Genomic DNA, 11865 nt, shown 5'->3' on the forward strand with positions numbered 1-11865 from the left:
AACAACAATGAATAATAATCATAGCTGACATTTATTTGGGGCTTGTGAAATGCTTTTAGGGGCAGTTGGTGGCACAGCACATGGAGCTCTGGGCCTGGAGTCAGGAAGACCTGTGTTCACATCTGGCTTCAGACACTCACTAGCTGTGTGACCCCGGGAAAATCACTAAAATGCTATTTGCCTCAGTTTCCTCAACTGTAAAAAAAAACCCCTACCTCATAGGGTTGTTGTGAAGATCAAATGAGATAATGTTTGCAAAGTGCTTAGCCCAGTGCCTAGCACATAGTCGATGCTAAATAAATGCTTATTCCCTCTACCTGTTTTATCTCATCTTCCCCCTAGAAAGGGGAAGGGACTTGCCCCAGGTCATAGAGGTTAAATGTTAAAGTCAGGATTTGAAGCTACTGTACTCTGATTCCATTTCCAGTATTCTTCCTACAATATATACCAGATTGCATTGTATTGCACTGAATTGAAGAGACTAGCATTATCATCATTGTGATTTCTGCAGGAAAAGCCATGACCGCTACTGGAACACCCACTCCACCTTGGGATGAGCACCAGCCAATCGAGAAAGATACTGCAAAAGCAGGTTAGACCAGATCTACCTCTGATCTCCAGAAGGCAAGGACCAAGCACTATGACCTTTGGAGGAAGGAGCTCTTTGCCAGGGGGATGGGGGAGGATGACTTTGGCCTAGCATATCTTTCCACTGCCCTTGTACTGTGGCCTGGGGTCCAGATAGCTTCCTGCACTTCCTTACCTAGTTCCTCATGAGTTCCAGATGCAGGGATTTCCTAGGCTATAATCCATATCCCAGGATGGAGCCTTGGAGCTCCTGAATGTTTGGGTTGGGGCTGGGATAGGCCTAGACGTTATAGTCATCTGAAAAAGAACCCCATCTGGCCCAAGAATAGAAACTGGGAAAAAGTTTGCTCTGTTCCCTTTTCCCCTAGGGGAGATAAGGCCGAAGGCCATAAGATCACTAAATTTTATTCAAGTAAAGTTTTAGCTTCCTTAGTACTTAGCACAGTGCTTTGCCCACCTCGGATATTTCTTAAATATTTGTTGAATTTGTCATACGGAAAAGCCCACTGGTGAAACCACTCCGGGATAAATCAAAGATTTGGGAGGGGGAATGGGAGTGGAAATAAGGATTTAGAATCAAGTAAAGGAGAAATTCTTGGCACTTCCAAGTCAGAGCCATGTCCAGTGAGGACTGTCCCACTAAAACTACTGTCCATTTGCTCACTAGCATCCCAAGGACTCTCAAGGTCACCTAACAAAACCTAGTTGTGGGACAGAAACATCGATCAAATAATTAGTAACTTAATTATTCCTTAGATTCCTGGGATTTGGGAGGTGGATCATCTAGTATAAACTCCTCCTTTGTAGGTCTGTACCACTGCCATTATTAGCCCTACTTTCTGTAATGGCCAGGTGCCCCTCTGCTCACCAAAGTTCAAGGGAACTCCTGGTGGGTAGAAAAGCCAGAAACTCTCTAGCGATCCTTGATCTCCGATACAAGAGGGTGAAGGCAGGCCTGATCAAAGTCTTCTGTCTTACGTGTTTCACAGAAGAAAAAACCGAAGTCCATGAAAAGGAAGAGGAGTATCCTCTTTCAACAGGAGAACATAAAAATGCCATTTCTTCCTCTCCCTTTCCACCTCCATCATCACCATCATCATCTTCATCATCATCATCATCGTCGTCATCCTCGTCATCATCATCGTCAGGTAATCCAATTTTCACTTTGGATCTACATTTTAAAAAGTTTTCATTGATATTTTATTATCCCAATTATCCGCTCCCTAGCCTCTGTTGTCAGTAAATAATCCTCTGCTTTGGATGTTTAGGGCAGCCTTGGATGTAGTTAGTTTATTACCCACTCAAACAGGTCAGTGTTTCCATTTGTTCCATTACCTCTCGCCTTATGTTCCTTGTCTTCATCCTCTTCAGGAGAAGTTTAAGGTCACTGAAACATAACTCTGACTTCTGTGGTTGTTTAGTAGCAATCATGTTCTTTTTTTTTAACATTTTTATTATTCTTAATTTTAAACTAGCTTTATTGACTTTTCTGCTGATTATCCTTCAAATCTGGACTCTTCTTATAGATAGCAACAGTGACGAGGCCCATCTCCCTAGGATCTGACAAAAAGCCCCGTCCAGGTGAGCTCCCTAGCAGTGGTTTCAAAGTGACCTGCATGGAAGGGGAAAATCAACAGCTCTAGAGACTCTTAGAGTTGGAAGCAGATCTACGACCCTGATTCTGCATTGCGGCAGCTGCAAATTTACCCCAAGTCAACTTTTCAAGACAAATTCAAATGAAGTGGTTAGGAAGTGAGTGGGAATAGGAAAAACCTGGGCAAGATCAATCACCTTTGGACAGAAGTCAACTTATGGGGAGAGACTCCAGCATGTTGGCTCATTGGTGGGAACCCTGGGAAGCTGTTGGGGAGGCTATTCTTGGGGAGACACCCAGGAGATCACGTCCAAGACTCACCTGATCAGCAAGTATTGCTGAAAGGGGGAGGAAATTACCATCTTTTAACTGTGGAATTATTTTGCTAACTTTGTGATATGCTTAACTATTTTAACCTGCTAAAGTTTTCAATCCCAACTGCTCCGAATGGCCTTTACAATTTGGGATCCTCTTGCAAAGTCCCAGTCACCCAACCTTAGTTGGAAGAGATTCTGGAGCTTATTTAGTTCAAACCTTCTCTGAGCACAGGAATCCCTTCTACAAGTAACCCTGCCAGGTGGTCACCCAGCTTCTGATGAAGCTCTTCCTGGGAGGGGAATCCATTCCATTGTTGGAAGGCTCCAATTGGTGGTTCTTCCTCACATTGAGTCGAACACAATGTGCCCACTCATCTTAGTTCTACCTTCCAACTGCACAGACCAATTCTGCTCTTCCCCCTTGGAACAGTGCCTCTGAGAGGATCCAATCATTGCCTCAGTGTAGAATGCTCTCCCTCCTCCATTCCCCCCATCCAATTCCTTCCCCTCTTTAAGGCACAGCTCAGACACTGTCTTCCCCATGATACTGTCCTTGAGCCCCAGCAGAGGGTAATGTCCCTTGATCGCATTTTCTCCCCTTTCACATTTTCTTTATATTCCAGTTCTTTGGGTTCATGGTTCAGCTCTCTTGCTAGACAGCAAACTCTGTAGAGTACAGGGACCAAGGCTTCTTCATCTGTGTATTACTTTCTGTTGCCTGGTAAAGAGCCTTGCACATAATAATGTCCGTGTTCCCATCCAGATATCATCAAAGATGACATAAGAAGGATCAACTTCAGCTCTATGAAGGTTAACTTAATTCAACTCAACCAGACATTTCATAAGATCATAGCTTGAGAGCTGGAAAGGACCTTGGAGGCCCATCAAGTCCAACCCCATCATTGTGCAGGTGAGGGAACCAAGGCTGAGAGCATAAGCAATTTGCCCAGGGTCCCATGTCTAGGGTAAGAGGCTGGATTTGAACCCAGGTCTTCTTAATTCCAAGTCCAACCACCCACACTGTCTTATATGCACCAGGCACTCTACTAGTTTTTAGTAATACAAAGACAAAATCAAGTAACCCCTGCCCTCAAGGAACTTACATTCTATTGAGAGGAGGAAATTTAACCCCTATGCAGGTAGATCAATAAGTTAATTAACTAGTGAGTAATTAATTAATGCATTGATAATTAATAAGAATTTTAATAGTGATTCAGCATTAACCATTGGTTGATGAGGAAAAGTTACCATCATTTCAGAAGAAGCCAAAATGAGGTGCTGTTGGCATGAAAACAATTAGTAAAGTGGTTTCCAAAGGAACATTAATAGCTTACCTTTAGAAGGCAGCTAAATAGTATAGTAGATAGAATGCTGGACTCGTAATCAGGAAGTCCTGAGTGTGAATCCCACCTCAGACACTTGCTAGTCATGTGACCCTGGGCAAGTCATTTACCTTCTCAGCCTCAGTTTCCTTATCTGTAAAGTGGATGATAATAGCACTTCATCACAGGGTGGTTGTGAGGATCAGATAAAATAATGCCTGTAACCTCAAAGTGCTATGTAATTGTTAGCCATTATTATTATTTATACTTTGTATAGCAATCTCAAGCTTGTGACATGTTTTTATATACATTATCTTGTTGCAGTAAATTCTTAATGACATCCAAAATGGCAACAATATAGTTAGAATGACCAGAAAAATGCCTTGTTTCTCTGGGAGGCAAAGGGATAAAATTGGGAATGATGTCTCAGGAAAAGCGACTTACTCACGTAAACAAGAAAATGAGTTTTAACTTCTTTTTGAACTCACCGCTTCCCAACTTAGTAGGAGCATAACTTAGGTCTTCATTATCTACTAAACTCTAATAATAATGTTGTCCTTACTGGAAGTCCGGCATCAATTGGTTCTTTGCAGTTGGGCAGCTTCCATTAGCCGTTTTATAGAAGGTCTGGCCAATTTTCTTTCACAAGAATGCAGGTCTTCACCCTTTTGACAACTACTCAGTGTTCATCTGTGTGTGTGTGTGTGTGTGTGTGTGTGTGTGTGTGTATGTGTGTTCTAAAACAGTCTTATGCCTCTTAAATAATATGCTACTTAAAACTTATTTCTTATTTTCAAATTCTAAATGTAATGATAATGGCTAGATACTGATAGTTTTCATTTGTTTTGGGGATGGGGTAGGTACACCTGGAGACATAAAACCCTATGATGAATCAGGTAAATATCCCAGTTATAAGTTTGTCATTATTGAGGCAACAAATATGTTCTCCATATTGTCGTGTTCTCCATATTGTTGCGTTCTCCATATTGGGCGAGAGCAGAAACTAATGTTTGGCTTCTTGTTTACAGGGCTTAGAAGAAGAGAAGTTGTACCATCAGATGGTAAATATATAAACTAAAAGTGTGGTGACAGATATTGGGTTTGCCTCCAGGGTAAAACATTGCCAGACACATTCAAAGGCTGTGGGTAGTGAGTGCCCCAGCACCACAGGGCTGGTCCTATATACAGGTTGAACAGACAGCCATCTACCTAATGGAATTCAAGGTATACTGGGAAAGGGTCACTGCCCCCTAAAATACCTCCTTTCCTACCTAACCTACTACCACCATTCATTCACTTGGATCTTTAAGGGTTCTTGGGTAGTAGTGTTAGTGAAATGTGACTTGTGTTTGGATCTCTGAGCTGTGTGACACTGGACAAGTCACTTCACTTGTCACTTAGTACCCATCTTACAGGGTTGTTGGGAGGATCTCTTGAGATAATGAGTGTAAGGTGCTTTGTAATTGTAAAGTACTACATAAAAGGCAACTACTGTTGCTGGTGGTGGTCCTTTGTTTTTGAAGAGGACTAACGACACAGGGTGATCGTTATAACTACTCCTAGGAGGGAGCACCTGAAACCATCATTAGCTATCCAGAAAATAAGGTGTCCGGGGAGCAGAAAGGCACTAGAACTGGGGAGGGAGGGAAGAAAGGGAGGTGGGAAGCACCAAAGTCAAACCTTATAAACACCTTTGCAGTTTTGCCAGCTGCAGACCAGCCTTTGCAATTTAATCACTCACTTACCAAATATTTATTGAAAGCCTACTGTATACAGAGCATTATGTTAGGTGCTGGGGAAGATACAAAAAATAAATTAAGACATGGCGTCTGCCTTCAAGAAACTTTACAAGCCATGGAAATATGTTTTGCATGACTGAGAATTCACATAATGGGTATCACATTTCTGGTCTTCTCAGTGGATAGAGGAAGGTGTTGAGGGAGAGAGACAATTTGAAGCTGAAAATTAAAAAAAAAATTAAGAGAGAAGTTTTCCAGTCTAGTAGGTGATGCCATCAAAGGATTTAAGTAGTATGGGTGGTAATTTCAGTTAGGCTTATTTACTATGGGTTTAGAAGTCATTGAGCAGACTGAACACTAAATTTGGGGGTTTGCATTCCCTGGCCTTAACTTATACCGTGAGCTTGCAGATTAGATGAACCAGAGCTATTCCTTTAGTTCAAGAAGAAAAATACATTGCATTGAAAGAGAAAATCGAATTGAAAAAGAATTGAAGGAGAAGAAATTAATTTTTCAAGTGAAAACTACCCCTTGAAAAGTCATTGTCATCTTAATACAATTATCCTTTTGTTTTAAAGAGCCAGAAATAGAAGAGAGTCAGGCAAGAAGAATGAACATAGAGAAAGATGGTAAGAAACTCTCCACATGCCTCAAAGCTGCTTTTCCCCATTTCGGAGTCAGAGTTTTAAACTGAGTGGATCATATTGTATTGTAGTTTATTGTTCACACTTGGATAATAAAAATGGTGCAGGAACATTGACTACCTTCCCACAATGCTGAGATACCAGTAAGCTTTATAACCTTGAGCATGTTGCTTTTCTTTTCCCTTACGTATAAAATGCAGGAGATGGATCAGATGGTCTCCGAAGATTCCTTTTAACCCTGACATTGTATGTTCTAAAATACTTTCTAGGCCCGACATTCCAACTCTGATATTACATGTGTGATGTTGGACAAGGTACTTCTGCTCTCTGGGCCTCGGTTTCTTCATCTGTAAAATGAGGGCATTGGATTAGATAATCTCTAATTCTAATCTCAAATATCTCCTTAGTCTAATATTTAATGACTGGATAGGAAATGTTTAACAGAACTATGGAAACCAAAAGATAAGGCTAGGGAGAAATTCCTGACAAGGTCTAAATTGGGAAGAGACTTGGAAGACTGAGTTTTGGATGACACTTGTTTCAACCCCAAAGGATGGATATGTACTGAACTTATCCTGAAGGGAGAAGACAGGAAGTCATCCAATAGGCTTCTGTGAAGGAAGGACTTAGCCATCCCAACATGATTGAACTCACTTGTCGTATGAAGGGGTTGGACTAGATCAAGGGGGTGAAACTCCAGAGGAACTATTATCTGGAAAATATTGTTTCCCAAATTTGGGAAATGTTAAACAAACCAAATAAAAATATAATACAGCAAAGATAATGTTAATTTGTGGTTTTCTTAGTCATTATGCTGCCTGCAATTTGAATTTGACACCACTGGACTGGATGACCTAGAAGTTCTTTGCTTATTCTAACATCCTAGGATTCCAAGTCAGGAAACGAAAATTTTATATGATTTAAGAAAAATGGGGCTGGGACAAAATGTGGGCATTAGTTGAAGGATTGGACAGTAGATGGTAAAGCAGAATTTGTAGGCTTGCAGGATTTATTCGTTTGGAGCTGAAAAGGACCTTAGCAGCTCTCTTGTCCAACCCCTACATTTTACAGGTGAGGAAACTAAGACCCAGAGATTCCCAGGTAGGACATGAGTTCAAATTTAGCCAATGTTTATGAAAGGCCTACTGTGTACAGAGCAGCAAAGTATGTGCTAGGGGAGATATAATTTTTAGGTAAGACATAGTCCCTATACTCATGGAGTTTATAATTATAGATAGTGAAGTCAATGGCCCATTGGAAACTCCATATTGGAAACTCTATAATTCCTTTAATTATTTAAAGGGAAAATTTTTATTATCAGGCTGGGAGAGCAAAACAGAGATTAATTTTCGGTTCTTGCCTTTTCAGATGAATTTTTCCATTTTGTCCTTCTTTGCTTTGCTATTGGGTCAGTGCTAGTTTGTTATCACTACTATGCAGGTAAGGCTGGCTTGGGGGAAAATGAGGGGTGAGAGAGAGAGGTCTGGTAGTGCTCACACAGAAGCTAACCCACATTCTCCCTTGCTCAACTTCCCAGATTGGTTCATGTCTCTGGGCGTTGGTTTGCTAACCTTTGCTTCTCTGGAGACCATTGGAATATATTTCGGCCTGGGTAAGTAGGATTTCAAGTACCCCATGGATCTGGGTAGTTCCACAGTGTTGTAACTTGGTCTGCGGTAGTTACAAGCCACATATTGCAAATCGACCATCTTACGATGCTGGTATTTATTTCCTCATTTAGGATTTATACCTCATCTATTTCCAAAAAAGAATTTCAGAGCACTTGCAACATTGAATAGAACAGTATAAAAGGGGACTGCTTAAAGTGGAAAAGGGAAAGGCCCATTTAAAGGAACATAGAAATAGATGTTAGCAGGTACCTGAAATAAGTTAATTACTGAAGTTATGCACAGTGTGTAGCTCTCAATTTCCTGGCAATTCAAAAATTCATTAATTTGTTCATTTGACAAGTCTTCATTGAATCCCATTTGTCAAGGCCCCACGTACTGTGGGGGAGATCAAGATAAATGAAATCTAATTCCTATTTTCAGAAGTTGCAATCTAGAAGGGAGGTAAGAATATGTACACAGAAGACAACAATACAGTGCATAATGTGAATGAACAATAAGATGATTGCACAATATGAATGAGAAATGCCGGACTGACTTAGACCCCAAAAGTCCCACTCTAGGATCTGCCTGATTTTTAGGCTTTCTCACTTGACAAAATGTCAGACCCCTAGGAAGGCTAGCAGCCTGCAGTCATCATTAGTCGTTCATAGCTCAATAGAAATGAGTTTTTCAGAGCCTTTCCTGATATAGAATAAAAAGGAAAGAGCGTGAGGGCAAAGGAAGCGAGGACAAAGCCAAGAGAAGGGCATTAAGAGAGGGCACGGGACACTCAGCCCAAACTTCCCTTTGTCTTTTGAGAAACATCCTAGAAATGGGGCTGGAACCTGGCCACCCCATCTCTTTGCTTCTAGCAGTTACCTAGAACCTGGGTCCAGAAGTAGGAGAAGCTATTGTTCCACTCCACACTGAACAACAAGGTCAAGTAGGGCTACGACCTGGGACCTTTCTTTAAGGCCATAACTGGGAATTCTTGCTTCTGGGGCAAATTCAATCAAGTGAATATGTGGGGGCGGGGGGTGGGAAGCAGGGAGAGTGGAGGTGTGGAGAGCAGACTGCCTTGATCAGATGTTGTTGCTCTGGGTGGTAGGGAAAGATGTGTCCAAGGGAGTCTGGTCTATGAATCTGAAACTACATTAACCAACAGCTCCTGACTCCCAACCCCCTGACAAAGATGGGGTGGGTAGGGAAAGCAGGAAGTAGGAGAAAAAAGACTTGGAGAGATAATTGTCACAGTCACAAGAGCTAGAGGGTGACACCACAGTTGCCCTGGAATGCTAGAGGTTTGTGAGGGATAGTGAGGGGTTGGGGCAGTGGGCCAGAGGAAGCCCATAGGGAGAAAGTATATTGCCTCATGGAGATTGATGCTCTATGACAAAGCTCCAGTCACCCTACCCTAGTTATGGCTCTGCCTTTCTTGCCACAGAAAGCTTAGGGAATGTCTCAGAGACTTGTGGTCCTAAGGGAGTAGAGCGCCCTGAACTGGTAGGAAGGTCACTTGTCTTAATTGGAGGGTTGGACTAGATGGCTCTTAGTATCCTTCTAGCTGCAAATCTCTTAATGAATCCTGTTTTTTTGTTTCTCAACAGTGTATCGGATTCACAGAGTCCTTCAGGGCTTCATCCCCCTCTTTCAGAAAATAAGACAAATAGGTAACTTTTGAGTTTTTCCTGAGTCCTATGCCCCATTTGCTTTGACATGCTTATACTCTGCTCTAGCAGAGTCTCCCAATTATAATAATGGTGATCCCTCCCTGGCTTGTTCTTGACAAAGCACTTTGACATCCATGATCTCATTTGTTCTTCAAATAACAAATCTTGGGGGGAAGCAGGAGGAGAGAGTATTATCCCCATTTTAGGTGATATAAGTGAGGCCCAGAAGGGTAAAATCAGTCATCCAGCAGCACACAACAATTTGGTAACAGATCTGGCACTTGAACCTAGGGCTCCTGACTCTTAATTCATCATAAGCCACCTTGGTGGCACAGTGGATTCAGTGATGGAACTGGAGTCAGGAAGAACTGAATTCAAATCCTTTCTTGGATGTTTACTAGACTGTAACCTTGGGCAATTCACCCAACTTCTCCGGGCCTCAGTTTCCTCAGTTGCAAAAAAGAGAGGGGGGGGGGGGTTGGACTAGACACTTATGAAGAAGGTCCCTTCCATATCTAAATCCATGATCTGTGGACTTCGGAAGACCCAGTTTCAAATCCTGCCTCAGACCCTTACTAGCTATGTGGTTATGGCCAAGTCACTTCTCTTTAAAATAAGGATAATAATACCTGCAGCATTTACCTCATGGGCTCGTGGCATAGTTCAAATGAGGTGATACACAGAAACATGTAAATATCAGTTGGGATGATGTTTCCTAGAACCTGATGCCTTTTTGTCAGAGCCCTTTTGTGCACCTTACAGAACTGGAATCTCGCAATAGCCTGGGGAGGTAGGCAGGGGCAGTATTATCCCTACCCTGTGTCTATGCCTAGGCCTAGCAAGTCTAAAGCACAGAGTCTAAGTCACCATTACCAGCTGGATGTCAACAGAACTGAGACCAGAGCCCAGGTCTCTTGACCCCTGGTCTGTTGTTCTTTTTGCTCTCCTAAGTTAATCCTAGGTAGCCATTCTGTCTTGGTGCTAAGCACCCCAAACCAGCCCAATTCCGTGGAAAGAGTGCCAGCTTTGGTGTTAGAGGGCTGGGTTTCAAATCTTTGTTCTGCTACTTACTACCTGTGTGATTCTGAAAAAGTCACAGACTTTTAAGATTTGTTTTTTGGAGGCAGTCTGAGTTAAGTGACTTGCCCAGGGTCACACAGCTAGTAAATGTCCAAAGCTAGATTTGAACTGAGGTCCTCCTGACTCCAGTGCTGGTGCGTTATCCACTGTACCACCTAGCTGTCCCCCATTTTTTCCAATTTTTTACAGTTAAAACCTGTGGAGTATCCTCAGGGCTGCTCCTGCCTCTTTGGCCCTCACTGTCTTCATCTATACGATGTTGAATGGGATAAAAGGGTTTTTAACCTTTTTTAGGTCATGAGTCCCTTTGGCCTTCTGGGAAAGCCTACAAACTCTTAGAACAATGGTTTTAAATGCATAAAATAAAACACATATAACTTCAAAGGAAACCAGTTAAATTGAAATACAATATGTTTTTTAAAAATTCACTGCCTTCAGATTAAGGATTCTTAGACAAGAGGTCATCTTGGAGCTCTAGCTCTATGAACCTACAGGGACAATATCTGCATGTTCCCCAAATATCAGAAGAATATAAATTACAACAAATTCAGGTTTATATGTAGTTATCATGTAATGAAACAATCAAGCAATTACTCATTAAATCCAATTAGTTCTAAGAAAAAATAAACTGACCAAATTGTTGTGTTTGTCCTTCGTTCTCAAAGAGGACCATGACATCAGGGAAATGATGACATGACTTGCAGTTGACTTTGATTTGATTGAGGGAGGGCTAAAATTGGCCAAATAGGACATCTTGGAGACCAGGACATAAGGCAACACAATTGTTCTTATCATAATGGAGTGTTCTGGTGAAAGAGAATGAGGCTCTGTTGTGATCAATACCTCTTCACATTCTGCCTTCTCACAGGTTTCCGGAAGTCAGACTGAGAGTTTTGTTTCAGGAGGACAGCTGGCATCAGGCTGGACATGGGGTCATCAGTCCAGAAATCAATAAAATCAATTGTCCCAGAACAACACCAGGGTAAAGGAATCCCCTACCCTTCGTGGGACCTGCTGGAGAGAAATAAAAACACTTTGTCCTTCGGTATCACCTGCTAAGTCTGAGCCTTAGACCAGTCAAGTCTTCAGGTCCTAAGTTCACATCAGTTTTATTCTATAGGGTTGACTTAATAATCAAGGGGAGGGAAAGGAAAATGGGAGGGAGCAGGAGAGGGTCCATGTCTTTCCACCTGACTGGTTCTGATTCAGAAGAAGAGAAGACTTCATTGGGAAAGCCTTGGGAGACAAATGGTCTTGGTAGAGTGTCCTCAGGATTCATCCCAGCTTTGATCTGGTCCGTA

General features: G+C 42.0%; 1 pseudogene; it reads left to right on the plus strand.

The window, feature by feature from the left end:
- The first annotated feature begins 515 nt into the window (after nucleotides 1–515).
- On the plus strand, nucleotides 516–11627 carry LOC118831559 (annotated as a pseudogene).
- The last annotated feature ends 238 nt before the right edge of the window (nucleotides 11628–11865 follow it).

This window comes from Trichosurus vulpecula, chromosome 9 (assembly GCF_011100635.1).
Source record: "Trichosurus vulpecula isolate mTriVul1 chromosome 9, mTriVul1.pri, whole genome shotgun sequence".
NCBI classification, from domain to species: Eukaryota; Metazoa; Chordata; class Mammalia; order Diprotodontia; family Phalangeridae; genus Trichosurus; species Trichosurus vulpecula.